The 13,062-nt window shown below is 41.3% G+C and overlaps 1 protein-coding gene and 1 non-coding gene across 4 annotated transcripts in view; both read left to right on the top strand.

The window, feature by feature from the left end:
* Window positions 1-13,062, top strand: part of LOC126475343 (cerebellar degeneration-related protein 2) — a 485,149-nt gene that overhangs the window by 393,180 nt on the left and 78,907 nt on the right. The gene's annotated exons all lie outside the window — the stretch shown is intronic.
* On the top strand, window positions 12,866-12,938 carry Trnat-ggu (transfer RNA threonine (anticodon GGU)). The gene has a single exon. It is a non-coding gene; the product is annotated as a tRNA-Thr (tRNA).

Raw genomic sequence — 13,062 nt, 5'->3', positions numbered from 1 at the left:
AAAAGTTTACATTCCCGCCTTGCCTAAATTGTATATCGTCCACGTCTCACTTCAGCCCAAGGCAAATACGTTCAGAAAATCTTAAATCTATGTTCCATGTTAACAAACAGTCTTCAGAAACGCATTTCGTGCCATTGCGTCAACATTTTATATCCTCTCTAATTCGGCCACATCAGTTATTTTGCTGCCCAAATAGCAAAACGTATCCACTTTAAGTGCCATTTTATAATCTACTTCCCTTAGTATCACATGATTTAATTGGACTACATTCCATTACCTTGTTTTGCTTCTATTGCCCTTCCGTGTGCTTTGCTGTTTGTGACATAAGTGCCATCTCAAGTCGCAGATTTTATTTCCTCTCCCCGGGCTTCAATCGTACTCCAAATTTTTCTTTGGTTTCCTTTACTGCTTGTTCACTGTACAGTATGGATAACATCGAGGATAGGCTACAACGCTGTCGCACTCCCTTCTCAACCACTGCTTTCGTTTCATGCCGCACGACTCTTATAACTGCCGTCTGGTCTTACTAAGTCTACAATTCCTGAAACTTCATGGAAGATTAAAACTGTGTGCCCGACCGAGACTCGAACTCCGGACCTTTGCCTTTCGCGGGCAAGTGCTCTAACCAGGTTCGCAGAAGAGCTTCTGTAAAGTTTGGAAGGTAGGAGACGAGATACTGGCAGAAGTAAAGCTGTGAGGACCGAGCGTGAGTCGTGCTTCGGTAGCTCAGATGGTTAGAGCACTTGCCCGCGAAAGGCAAAGGTCCCGAGTTCGAGTCTCGGTCGCGCACACAGTTTTAATCTGCCATGAAGTTTCATGTCAGCGCACACTCCGCTGCAGAGTGAAAATCTCATTCTACAATTCCTGTTGGGAAATAGGACAGGTATAAGAATTGAAGCAGGTATTACTATTTTGTAAACATAAATATAGCGAACATTACTTCAACATTGTCTGTTATCCTCGTCATCACCAACACAACCTGATGGCGGCGTAACACAAAAGTTATATTTGTGGAATATAGTCCGTTCTGTAAATATGTGGTGCGGTGTTACCTTAAAATGATTAAGTGGGGCTGTCAGCTTAATGAATGAAATTACAGAAAAGTGATTACCGTTGTCAAAGTTATTGAAAAATAATTCTTCTGGTATAAGCCTGGTTGTGTTAATCAGCTCTCAATGTGTCAGGTAATAAAAAACATTATTACTTTGATTCTCTAGCTACAATTGTAAACATTAACTTTTACCGTGTCTTAGCTGCAACAGAAGTTTCTTCTTCCCAATGGAAACCTTGAGATACACATTTTTGATTGTGCAGCCTTTTCATCACGCGCAAGTGCTGTTGGGTACATCAGCCAGCAAGTCCATGTAGCTCTGCGCAGCAGCTCGTGATCATCAGAATACAGTGATTTGGTTGGTTCGCTATATTCCACTGTATAACTGAATATTGTTGTTATTTTGCATGGTTATTATTGATCATTTTTCTGTTTGTTACAATAAAGAAGATTTCATTATTTGTTATTTTGGTCGATAAACTGAAGGCAAGTGAACAAAGTATGTTCTGAAAACGGATACATTTTTTGTATAAATCTTGCCTCTAATATCATTTAAAAAAATCACATAAGTGCATTGACACGTAAATAAAAAAAATTTCCTCCAGAAAAGAATTCTTGTCTGAAAGGGTTAAGGTAAATCTCCCGGAACCATGCATCAGCCGCATGCTTCAGCTTGATAGGCCATAAAGATCGCCACGTTTTACTTAACACTGTTTTGACTACAGGATGAATGAAAAGCTGAGACTAGTGACATGAAGGTAACAGACAATTATAGTCCGTAGCCGTCTTATAGATTGTAACGTCACAAAAGCACACGAACGCGTCAGTTACCTGCACTTCTTCCAAAGTGAGACGATAGTGACATCGATGGAAATAATTTTCTATACGTTATATTCCAATAGCTATGATTCGTCTGACAAACGGCCACATGTTTACAGGAACTTTCGGAGTCTGGATTTATCTGCAGGGTTCAGCGATACTACAAAGGTTGCGGCTCGTGCCGCCACAGGAGGTGAATTACTTTAGTTTCATATTTCCTTACTTAATATTTTAGACTGTTCAGAAGTTTAAATTTTCTGCAATCATAATTGTTTCAATCGGATGACCTCGGAATTGTGCATAGTTAAATGTCAGTATCGATAAAATTTCCGTCTAACGGAATAGATAAAATAGCGGAGTCTCTGAGCACTAAGTATGAATGAGTAGAATGTCTTCCCACGACCGCCACGGGGTAAGAAACTCCGTACCGAAATACCGCACCGCCCTTGTTTACCTTGAGCTGAATACAAGTGAGAATTGATTTGACACTGCTGCAGCGAAGTTGTCAGGACGCTATTTTCTTCAGCCTTTTTCCGATCTCTGTTTCTTTAATATACTTTCATGTGGCCGGAGTACGATCGACTTCACGTAATGCCGTAAGACTATAATTGTCACACAGAGGCAATTGTTATCACAAGCACTGTAGCTTTTCATAACGGTGTCCTCAGATGTTTGCTTAGTTTTCATTTCATGTGTAAGGTCGTTTCGATAAACGCAGGCGAGGTCCTAATGAACGTAAACAAGTAGCTCGTATGTAGTAAGCTTGTGCTGTCATGTTTGCTGAATGTAAACAGAACAATTTCTTTCTCTCGTCGCGAATGGATTGTTGGAATAACTAAAATGGAAAGCCAATTGCTTAGGACAATATTTTTGTCCAAAACAAGTGTTACTACAAGGTAGGTCTGCGATCTCGAACGGAATTCTCCTCTCTCTCTCTCTCTCTCTCTCTCTCTCTCTCTCTCTCTCTCTCTCTCTCTCTCTCCACTGCAAGAGGCGTGTTTGTCAACTTGGGGTTTTATAATACATTGTACCATCAAATATTCAGGTGTAGACTGCAGCAAAGTTATAACATTCAAAGCAGCAGTCACTAAAAACTAATTAATATATCAAGATGTAAACGTTAAACTCAGTCCCAATAAAATTCTCGCAGTGCTCAAGGTTGCCATTAACTGGGGCCTTACTGCATTTCCCACGCGGAAATGTTTGAAAAATACCGTGACCTTCAAGGGAGTTCCACAGGATTTCGAAAGTGCTTTCGTCGTCTTTTACATACACTATATAGTAGATACCATACTGACAGTAAATTTTTGATGTCTTTTGTAGTGTTGTTGTAATTAAGATTCACAGTTGGTGCAGTAACATAAAAATTAGACTGCTGCAGTGGACTTCCAGCAGTTCAGGATTTCATTACAATCTAGCGTTGCAATCATGTCAGCCACTGAGCGAAGACTGACCGATTAAGGTTGTTACTTTCGAAAAACGTTTCTCATATCCTTATTACGGTAACAATGCCAGTTTTTTTTTTTCTCTTGTATCCAACGAACTTCATCTCCAACGGCACTACTACAGATTCCTCACGAATGGCGTTGCATCCCTAACGACCCCCTTCGCAAAGCCTGCTCAGAAATGAAGCCAGTAAGAAGAAAGTACTGTCAGGACAACCTATGGAAATCCTTGTACATACTTCAGATGGAACATCCGTTCAGCAAGCATGGATTACAGTTACTGAAATTTCAGTCGTGTGTCCCGACGATGCGTATCTTAAGTTCACTATTTCTAGTTTTGTTTTAAAAAGTCCTTTATCTCACCTTCTGCACTTAATTCACCATACTGGCGCCATTCTCTTCTACAGGAAGAGAGACCACGGCAAGACAGTTTTCTGGGAGTTTCTACTGTGACGTATGCGAACCAAATATATCAGTTTAACTCATTCAAACGATAAGAATAGCGCTTTATTCTCCGCAGTTAATATCGATCAACTGATTATGATCTCTGACTCATTTTTTTGAGTGGATACTGATTTGGCTTTCGGCTGTGTGGCGGGCAATAGAGATAAACGAAGTGGTTGGGCGTAAGTGTGTTTTCGTCACCGGCAGTTTGTTTTTATCTTAGCGGTGTCGCCACCTACTTAGCCACTCTTGGAGATCAAAGATAGCGTGACCGAAGAGCTCATACACAAAAATGAAAATCGCTGTACGAAATCTTCAGTCTCTAATCAGATTCACCCACAATAATAAAGAATATTGATGAGATTACAGAAATTCCGTTGAACATTTTCAGAGCTGCGAAAGAAGTACTGTACAACACTAAATAAAGTGCCAAGCAGGTGGTAAATGTGTGAAATAACCTACTTGCACTTGAAGAGTCATTGGCATTTCAGGCCAGTGTTAGTATCCAAGCATAGGGTTGCGACGACGTGATACCAGCTCTGGAAGTAAGAGGCACGACATACATATGATTGCGTTAATAGTGTATATTACCATATACCGGTGCATCTCCTGGATAGATTATGCTGTCAGCGAGGCGTGATATTTGACTCGGTAAAGTTCTAAGCCTCACATACTGTCGCATTATTCTTGAAGAACCAAGCTGGCCAAGATCGCTAGCAATTTTTTCATTACTATGACCGGTTTCGACAGATCTACACTGTCATCATTGGATCATGCAACAATATTAGATGCACGTGCTTCTTACAATAATGAAAGTCACGTAGTGACAAGCACCTGCATCTGATACTGTTACAATATCGGATAATAGCGTAAATCTGTCGAAACCGACCATATTAATAAATTAAAGAATTGCAAGCGATCTTGGCATTATTGAGTCTTCAAGAATAATGGAACTATCAGGTCGCCCCCAACAACTGACGCAATGTCAAACATAGAAAACATACTCTTGGCTATAGAGTTCCCATAGGCTCCTAAAATAAGGTATCTTTTTAATCACTACAGCAATTACAAATGGAACTTCATTGCAGTGTAGATAAATATGGAAAGGTATGCAGACAGCGATATCTATGGCTGTCAAGCGATTTCTCCTAACGCCATTAGCATATAATGTTCATCCTTATCTAATCCGCTAAGATTTCCTGGCACTCTATGGCAAATATTAATTAGCATTAAAAATACTTCATGGACTACGCAGTGCTTCAAACTTAACTGCGTCATCAGTGCTGTTCATTGATTTAGTTCATAGTCCATCACCGGAAGTAGCTCTTGACACGACAGGGAGCTTTCATTCTGTAAGCGCATCTCTCCTCCCCAAACCCCGTGCAAACGTTGCTACTCTGGAAAAAGGGAATGTAGGCGAAAGATACAGAACTGTAGCTTTGAGAACGCGAATCTCGGTCCTGTAGACATTTTCCATCTGTCAATCAGTTCAACCACCTGTACATGTTACGAAATATATAAACTCGCAGCATGTAGGTTTCAAATTTTATACTGGAGCGAAAGAAAACTGGCAGAATTGATTCTGATTAAGCGTGTTACATCGTAGGTATCCATTTCGAGGACGAACTAAAATATGACGCTAAAAGAAAACTACTAGTTCTTCGGCAGTATTAGTGTAGCAGAAGTATTGTAATAAAAAATTATAAATAGAAAAACACTACTGTGCTTTCCATTTGTAATTATGGAACCAAACTACTACTACTACTACTACTACTACTACTACGAAGCTACGTAAAACCCAGTTATAAAAAAAATTGCTACTTTCATCAAGAACTCGGAGCTCCTGAAGATTTACGAAAACTGCCCTGGCTCACCGCCGCCAAAACTAATATACACTTAAATTTATTTTCTCGAAGTTTAGAAACTTCGAAATACACAGCAGTATAGTGAATTCCGTCCAAAATGATCACAACACCTATCTTTAAGTTTCCTAGGACCTCCAGACAATGTCTCCTTTTCATAAACTTTGCTGTAGTTAAAATGCTGTACATAACAACGAAAACAAAGTTTGGTTTCTAAATTGTAATAAATTAGATTTCAGACTGTAATTGTAAACAGACGTAAAGCATCTGCTTTAGGCCGATTTAGTAATGAAAGAGGACCTTTAATTTTTCCACTGTACTTCATTTTGGAACCATTTCGGTCTTTATCTAAAACAGTTCACGAATAGAAAGCAACATGTTACTAAACGTTATTTGTGTAACTATATTTTTAGACAGATTTTCTGGATTTAGTGCCTCCCTGGTTTCCAAAGACGTTAATTATCTCTGAATTGTAAAATTAAGCCCAGCATTCAGTTTGTTATTAATTGAACTAAAATCTGGAATGTAAATCTAGAAATACGAATGTCATTGAAGGCACTTCAGGAGCACAGCCATTATACTTAGTTGACTTCTCCTCCCTTATACCCATTTTCTTAGAATGCTATGTTAAGCTTTCAGTGTGAAGAATCGATTTCGCTTCGGATGCTCGAGCCTTTATAAACTTAATTTCTACTTCAGTCGTCTCCAGCAAAAAGAATGTATATATAGATTCAAGAAGAAATTACTTTAAAAAAAAAATGCAAAGAGAGGCAACATGGAAACCTTGCTACTACGCGCCATTTTCTCCTCGGCTTTCCCTTTAATTATGTACATTCTGATGAGTGGAAGGCATCAGACATTTCCCCCAAAGACAATGATCTTGTACGGGAACACTTCGTAGTATTATGTCGACGCCTCTTATAAAGGCAAAACCATTTATTCACCTGCCGCTGACTAGAAAACCGTGCTTTTTACCTGCAGTTGATAGTGTATCAAAGCCGTTGTACTGTGGGCACAAATTTGCAAAGTAAAAATACTTTCCTTTCAAAATCTCCACCTACAGCGCTGCCATCGTTAGATGTGAAAACAAGTTAGTGCCGTGATCACCTGGGAGCATCTCTTGAGTATAGGGTACAGTATGTATTTTTGTTCGTTTCAGCCGGAGGAACTAATAACTTATTAAAACAGTCGTTGCCTGCATTGTTTAGGAGGATTTCTTCAGTGGTGAGACAAAGATTTTAACGTGTGCATTCTCAGCAGAATGCAGCAAGGTAGACCACCGTCGAATTAGTGACGCGAGGAGCCATATAATTTTTAAATCGAATAAAAATGATGGTAATATGAGGAAACTTGTCCTAACACCCACCAAGGTCAGTTTTATGTAAAACTTGGAATCTGTAGGTTAACGAATCTAAGAATTAAAGAAGAAGCACTAGTCGCTGAAGAAAATAATTTCGTGTGATAGTTACTACTAGCAGATCCAAGGTAATAAAGTGCGGCATTATTTGACAAAGAGTTTACAACTTTTGCTTCGAGGAGTGTCTCGAACGCAAAGTATGCGGAGCCATTGAGAGATAGAAATCAACAAATAATTGTATAAGAAATTTAAAGTTTTATATGAAGAACAGATGTTCAGGTCGTACTGTCAAACATTAAATGTAAAATTTCGTCAGGAAGCGTCGGCTGTCTAAAGTTGGATGAGTTAGTACAGCTGTTGCGAGGCAGTCATCGTATGGAGGACTACCTGGATTCGATTCCCCAGCTGATCATTCTGATTCAGACCTCTGCTCTAATTACGAAATCAGACCACCTATCGAGGTGGTTTCGCATCTGTCGATCGTACGTGCTACAATTGCAAAAGTTCCTAACTGTGCGCCTGTCTGTAGCCACGGTGTCTGTTCAATGTCTTTACGACCACGATTTATGAATAACAGGCACTTGTCGGGATCATGTCACTGATTTGCTCTAAACACTTCCTGTCAAGTGTATCGTCACTCTTACTACTGTTCTTGTGCACTCATTGTCAAGCACCTTGGAGCTAGGCTATTACATTTGGCGCGAACTCGGAAGAGAAATTAATAAATTGGTCACCTATAAATTATGAATTAGTCGTGTACTTACAAGTGTTGGTAGTAAATTGCACTTGCGAAACGAGGTCACTACCGTCGCGAAACAAGTTAATAAACGCGCTTAAGGTTAAGCCCGTTAGACACGAGCGACTTACTGGTCAAAGTAGACAGCTCCAAATATATGCGTTATACACGGCTGCTTGTGAAGCAACAACCAACCACGGCAGAGAAGTGTGTATCTGAGTCAATGATCTATGCGATTGTGCCGTAAATGGAGTTCCAAATTTCAGAGCATGCTACACAGTGCGCATACGCTGAATCAAGGGACTATGTCGCGTGTGCCAACACTTACACAAGGTAGTGCATTTTTTTTTTTTTTTTTCTACGAATGTTGTCCTCCAGGAAACGAAATATCAGAAGCTAGAAACGTACTCGCATATAGATTTTATAGGCAAAAGGTGCATAAATAGCTAGATCATCGTGTTTTAATGAAAATCACGTCAACAGTGAAAAGTCAATCATTTGACGACAAAAATAATTTTCAATGTTATTCGGCACAAAAATGGAAAAAGATAAAACACAGACATTTACTAAGTTCTAAATATTGTCTGGTGTGTTAGCAATAACGTTTTTTTTATGTATGTGTGTTCTGAAATGTTTGGACGATACATCCCCAAATGCTTAAATGCTCAGGATTCTAAAGAATTTACGACATGATTTGATTAGAACTTCCTATATTGTGCTATATTTGGTTTTTCGTGGAAAGGATAGTCCCACATCACCTCACTTACACCATTCAGATGCCAGACTGCAGGACAAACAGCTCTCACAAAACACGCAATTTTGACGCTGACTTGTAAACGAAAACGACCACTTGAAACAGACTAGTTTCGATGTAGGAATAAAGCGCCATGGCACTGTACTGGTCTTGTCTCTGGTAGTCAACTGAGTGACGCGGTTCACACCGAACAGCAACCGCCCTGGCGGCCACATAGACAACAACGGATCGCAGCGATCTCTCGCAGGTCCTGCGATCTGTCGAGATATCATACGTGTGAGACCAAATCGCAGAAATCGATCGCCGATTGCTTGGAATTCTCGTGCAATCTAACGAATCGCATGCGACGTGTGGCAGGGCGGCAACATGACTGCAACTCGTGTACGTAGTTGTCAAGCACATGTTGTCTATTTTATTTCATTTGGATTCCCCCACGCTGCGCCAGAACTTCGCGGTAGAATTTATAGTTATTAAAGGACCACAAACCACTCTGAGAAGTGAAGTCAAAGCTAGTTGTTGTTGTATTAAGAAGCAATAGAAATATTACAACATTGGAAGATGTCAATGTTGCACTGATCAGCATTGTGAATTTTGTGCTACAGAAGAAGAACTGATGGGAAGTTCATAGTAATAATCAAGATACACTGGGCACGATCAGATTTTTGAGTTATCAGAAAATTACATACATTATTAAAGTTTTTAATTCTAAAGTAAATGATGTACCGTCATACTGAGGGGCACATTTTCATTGGTATTTTCAAGTAAAACTACTATACAGCTGTACTAAAGGTCCTTCGCATTTTATATAATGTAACTCTTCTTCACACAATCTATAACGAGTTACCCTCATCAGCAATGTTGCAGTTGAACACTTCAATACACACACAAAGACTGCGAAACAAATGGAGTACATAACCGCTGGTATTCTATACGACGAATGAATGAAAAAGGCGTTGAGGACTAACAGTGAAAAATAATTGTGTTGGCACACTGGAGAGACGTAGCAACGTACTGGCTACCAGTGAAAAATACACTGAAGTGCCAAAGAAACTGGTATAGGCATGTGTATTCGTATACGGAGATGTGAGATATGTAAACAGGCCGTATACGGCGCTGCAGTCGGCAACGCCTATATGACAGTGTCTGGCGCAGTTGTTAGATCGGTTACTGGCGCTAAAATGGCAGGTTATGAAGATTTAAGTGAGTTTGAACGTGTTCACTCGGCGCGCGAGCCATTAGACACAGCGTCTCAGAGGTAGCGATGAAGTGGGAATTTTCCCGTACGATCATTTCACCAGTGTATTGTGAATGCCAGGAACCCGGTAAAACATAAAATATCTGATACCGCTGCGGTCGGAAAACGATCATTCAAGAAAAAGACCGACAACCGAAGAGAATCATTCAGCGTGACAGAAATGCAACCATTCCACAAACTGCTGCAGATTTGAATGCTGGGTCATCAGTAAGTGTCAGCATGCGAACCATTCAACCAAACACCATCTATATGGGCTTTCGGAACAGAGGACCCACTCGTGTACCCTTGATGACTGCAAGACAAGCTTTACGCCACTCCTGGGGCCGTCAACACAGACATTGGACTGTTGATGACTGGAAATATGTTGCCTGGTTAGACGGGTGACGTTTCAAACTGTATCGTGCTAATGGACGTGTACGGGTATGGCGACAACCTCATGAATCCATGGACCCTGCATGTCAGCAGGGGACAGCTCAAGCTGGTGGAGGCCCTGTAATGGTGTGGGGCATGTGCAATTGGTGCAGTTGGTGTAGTACGGGACCGCTGATACGTCTAGATACGACTCTGACAGGTTACACGTGCGTAAGCATCCTGTCTAATTACCTTCATCCATTCATGTCCATTGTGCATTCCGAGGGACTTGGGCAATTCCAACAGGACAATGCGATATCCCACACGTCCAGAATTGCTACGGAGTGACTCCAGGAAAACTCTTAAGAGTTTAAATACTTCCGCTGCCCACCGAACTACCTAGACATGAACATTATTGAGCATATCTAGTATGCCTTGCCACGTGCTGTTCGGAAGAGATCTCCACCCGCTCGTACTCTTACGGATTTATGGACAGTCCTGCAGGATTCACGGTGTCAGTTCCCTCCAGAAGTACTTCATGCATTAGTAGAGTCCATGCCACGTCGTGTTACGGCACTTCCGCGTCCTCGCGGGAGTTTTACTCGATATTAGACGTATACCTTTCGCTCTTCAATGTATAATTCCTAAACCAACGTATAGTTCCGAAGAAAGTTTGGAAACAAATTTAATACAAAATATTAAAATTGCCGTTCTTTTATTTTTTCTGGGTGTAACTGGAAATACAGAGATAAAATATCACTGCTGCTAAACATAGTTCATATTCTACGGCAGAACTTCTCGACACCGTGGCATTCGTAATGTAGAATATGTTGAAATTGCTTGGCAAATCACCCTGTTCGGTTTGGGGGTGGAGGCGATCGACCGATTACAGCGATATCACTTCTGACCAGTCGCTGCTATCCGACGGTGTACCAGTTTCCTTTGGTCCACTCTACGTTATTTCAAGCGGATTGCGGGAATTTCTTTGTGTCGAGCGGTATGGGAAGGTTACAAGCATGACTATGTCAGTCTCAAATGATGCTAGATTTGTAGTGGTTTAGCAGACTCATTGATGCGGTTGCCACAGGAAAGCACTGTGCAGTCGCGAAAGTCGTGAGTCTGGCGTGCCAGGCCACGGCCTAGGTTTAGCGGTACAGTTAGCGCCGCACCCGCTTACTTAGTCGGGCGCGTCCGTTTCCCACGGCTCCCAAGCTGAGGCAGCAGGTTGGTGTGCACGGCGCTTCCTGTGGGAAGCCCGGCACGCCCGCGCTTGCAGGGCAGTTCAGGGAACGCCCGCTGCGTGTCCACTGACAACCCACTGGTCTGCTGTTCGCGCTCGCGATTCATTGACGTGCCTCTTGCGTTCCGTGAGATTATATATACAGACCCAGGAAGAATGGTCAACATTAAGGAATATGTCAGACACGATCATTCTAAGCAAAAACGTCGAGTGAACTTCGGTTGTAAAATGCATCCCTTAAGTGCTATGAGCACTCCTTCAGAAGAAGAGGTGCTTCACTACAGCGAAGACAAACAAGTGCTCATAACTCTTAAGGTATGCATTTTAAAGGCTATGATTCCAAGACTTTTCCGCTTCGACTGATCGTTCCTGTCATGTCCCTGAATATTGACCTTTTCTCCTGAGATACCCAGTATATTTCGCAGGAAGTAAAACCTGTTACACAATCTGTAACGTGCCCTCTTTTAGCTCAAATCTGTTAATGAAGAGACCGCCTAATTGGGCGCCTGAAAGGGTCGGGAAGAAGGCATAGTTTTCGAAACAGGCCGAATCGAAATGGGGGACTTCAACGGCTTACTGTTGTAAATTACCGTAGACGTTCCTCCGTCTCTCAACGTTCATTGCAATTTGAATAATCCTGTATGTAATTTCTCAAGTTAACACATTTTTCTCTCAACACACGTCAGTCGTATATGCATGAATGTGGAGTATCGTTAGGAAGATTTTTTAACCAGCTTTTGACATCGCATATCGATTCTGCGCTAAAACTATCCATCTGTGAAATATTTCAACACCAGATACATACCATAGGTAAAAGGGCGTCATGGATGCCCAGTTTAAAACCTACATTTTACGAAGCTAAATTATTAATCGCGAATAAAACTCCTCGTTTTCTTTTAAACTACTTAACTCCATGTTTTGTATGTGGCAGTAACTGCGGTAGTCCATTCTCTCTGCCCGTCGTACAAGATGACTTTTCTAAATGAATACACTTCCCGAAACCACAAATACTTGTTATTGTCGGCTTGAATTGTGAGTCACCTGTTGCTGCTACGGCCTAACGTGCTCGCATAAAACACGACGTACAATTAAAATCTCAATACAGTTCACAGGTTATTGTGGCTTTAGTAATACATTGGGTAAGAAGCAAACCCTACGTTCTACCCTATACATTTCGCTTTTATTTACTTCTTTGTGTTTGATATTCGTATTTGTCATTGAACTTCTCCTAAAATGTAAATATTACGACTGAAAGTTATAATTTACAAGCCATTGGTGACAGTCAAATACTGTCACGAGGAGTAAATTACATTTATTTTACTGCGCAGTGTCCGTTCCTTCGAAAGAACAGGCTCCATGCAGATGCAGAAATTTCGAGACACTATATGTAAATTCAAGGAGATCACTAGCAGCTGCAGCGGGACATTAAGCATTAAGTAGCGAACGGGAGGGAGTATGACGAACAGGGGCTGCGGGTAGGTGGCATAGATAGGACTGTGGATCGGCCGTGAGGTGTGCCAAGGTTGTCCGTGCAGTTGCGATAACGCTCTGTCCCGGATGGCGCAGTGGTTACCGCGCCTGCCTGGTAAGCAGGATATCCCGGGTTCGAATCCCGGTCCGGTATATATTTTCGCTCATCGCCACTGATTTCTCTTGATGTCCCGCTACAGCTGAAAGCAGTGATCCACATTCAATTTACACAAATTACATTCCTTTACTTTTATTTTGTGTTTGTATTTGCTCATTAA

Source organism: Schistocerca serialis, chromosome 1 (assembly GCF_023864345.2).
Source record: "Schistocerca serialis cubense isolate TAMUIC-IGC-003099 chromosome 1, iqSchSeri2.2, whole genome shotgun sequence".
Classification (NCBI taxonomy): domain Eukaryota; kingdom Metazoa; phylum Arthropoda; class Insecta; order Orthoptera; family Acrididae; genus Schistocerca; species Schistocerca serialis.
The sequence above is the reverse complement of the archived record's forward strand: the minus strand, read 5'-3'. Positions and strand labels throughout refer to the sequence as shown.